A 2,063-nucleotide genomic window follows, 5' to 3' on the forward strand; every position below is an offset into this window, starting at 1 on the left:
TCACTGGTCAAGTAGTTTAATATGTATCTCTGCTAGATGTAAGATGTCAAAATTTGGCATGAGGATTGTAAAGTTTGCAGCCCAAAAGAGAAATATTTTGTTTGTATAATTTTTGATAAATATGGCACTTAATATTTTTTGGTTTAATGAAAACAACTAAATCCTGAGTTAACGGCAAAACACACACACACGCACACACAAACAAAAAACCACCACCATTTATTTAATCTTAAGATTCTTACTTAGGTAAACACCTGAAATTCACAGGTTATAAAAAATGGTAAACGGGGAAATAACTTTAAATCATGACTATCACAGTTTACATATGTAATCTAGGTAAACTATTCAAGAGGAAAATTAAATAATTAAGTAAATGCAATAGAATAAATACTTGTAAATAAACTTGTTATGTAATTTAGAATTTAAAGTTAAATTAAATAATAGATATTCATTACATGTCTGGGTCACTTCAATTTTTTAAAAAAATTGCCAGGTGCAGTGGCTCATGCCCATAATCCCAGCACTTTGGGAGGACGAGGCGGGTAGATCATGAGGTCAGGAGTTCGAGACCAGTCTGGCCAACATAGTGAAACCCTGTCTCTACTTAAAATACAAAAAATTTCCGGGTGTGGTGGTGTACGCCTATAATCCCAGCTACTGGGGAGGCTGAGGCAGGAGAATCACATGAACCTGGGAGGTAGAGGTTGCAATGAGCTGAGATCATGCCATTGCACTCCAGCCCAGATGACAGTGCAAGACTCCGTCTTAAAAAAAAAAAAATCTTAACACCATTTTTGAAACTGCAAATGAAACTCTCATCGTATAAGATAATGTCAACATCAAATTCTTGTATCTTGATGATTATGTACCATAATCAATGAATGTAATTTGAAGCTCTCAGATTACTCATTTTGAATTCAAATGAAGACCGTTAGGCTACTGCAGTCATTTCCTCATCTGAGTCATTTGATTCATCGTTTAGTTCCAGTTCCCCTAAATCTTGGTCTACAATTATAATAGTTTTCCTCTTGCACTTCTTGGGAATTACGTCAGCGTAGATTTTTCTCATTTTAATGTTTGGCAATTTCTTCAGATCAAAGTCTCATTCCCTAAATGTTTTCAGATTACTTGCATTTAGAATGTCTGGATTCTCAAGGCCATATCCTTCATACTGCTGTCCCTCCTGCTCCATTGTCTGCTTGATGATGGTGTCCTGGGAACAGTGCCGCCTCCCCTGCCTGTTGCTCAATCTGCTCCAGCTCACTGCTAAATTTGTTTAAGTACCTTTCAGTTAGTTCACAAGCATCTTTGTTTGAATATCTTTTTTTGGGGGGATCAAGATGATTTTGAAACCATTGCAGTTTTTAACCAATAAGATTGAAACACAAGGCCTTTTCATTCTTCAATTTTTCGTTTTTTTCTTGTTTGTGGGCCTCTGTCATAATTTGAGCTGCTTTTCTGCTATATGGATGAATGACTTTTTTTTTCCCCGTCCTGCACTTTTTCCCTTTGGTGCTTTAGGCATGGTGACGTCCTTGTGGCCACGGAGGAGCTCCGCACCCTAGACCCAGGCAGTCTTACCAACTACAAGAGCAGCAGCTCACATGAGTACCCGGGCCAAATCCCATGTGGGGCCTCCCTTTTTCTTTTTTTTTTTTTTAAGATGAGGTTTTTCCATATTGCCCAGGCTGGTCTCGAACTCCTGGGTTCAAGCCATCTCCCCACCTCTGCTTCCCAAAGGGTGTAAGCCACCATGCCCGGCCAGTACTAGTCTTTTAATTAGGCCATTATTGTCATGTGTTGCTTTGCACTGGTATATTTATAGTGCTGAGCAAAGACTGAAAAGCAGTGCTACTGGTGCATTCTATCATGCAGACAATATAATTATTAATGCTAATTAGTTGCAATAGAGAACTAATATTTGCTAGACCCTATTCCTAGTTTAACATACGTTCTCCATTATTTTCTCAGGAACATTGAGTGAGTTGTCATTCTTCATTTTTGCGATATATCTTGTCTATAAATGTATAGGGAACAAGGCTGGTTTCAGCATGTGTAGACTG

The 2,063-nt window shown here is 38.2% G+C and overlaps 1 pseudogene; it reads right to left on the minus strand.

Moving 5' to 3' along the window:
* Nucleotides 1-931: 931 nt before the first annotated feature.
* Nucleotides 932-1,525, minus strand: LOC108522060 (translation machinery-associated protein 16 pseudogene; annotated as a pseudogene).
* Between the last annotated feature and the right edge of the window lie 538 nt (nucleotides 1,526-2,063).

This window comes from Rhinopithecus bieti, unplaced genomic scaffold (assembly GCF_001698545.2).
Source record: "Rhinopithecus bieti isolate Rb0 unplaced genomic scaffold, ASM169854v2 scaffold_64270, whole genome shotgun sequence".
Classification (NCBI taxonomy): domain Eukaryota; kingdom Metazoa; phylum Chordata; class Mammalia; order Primates; family Cercopithecidae; genus Rhinopithecus; species Rhinopithecus bieti.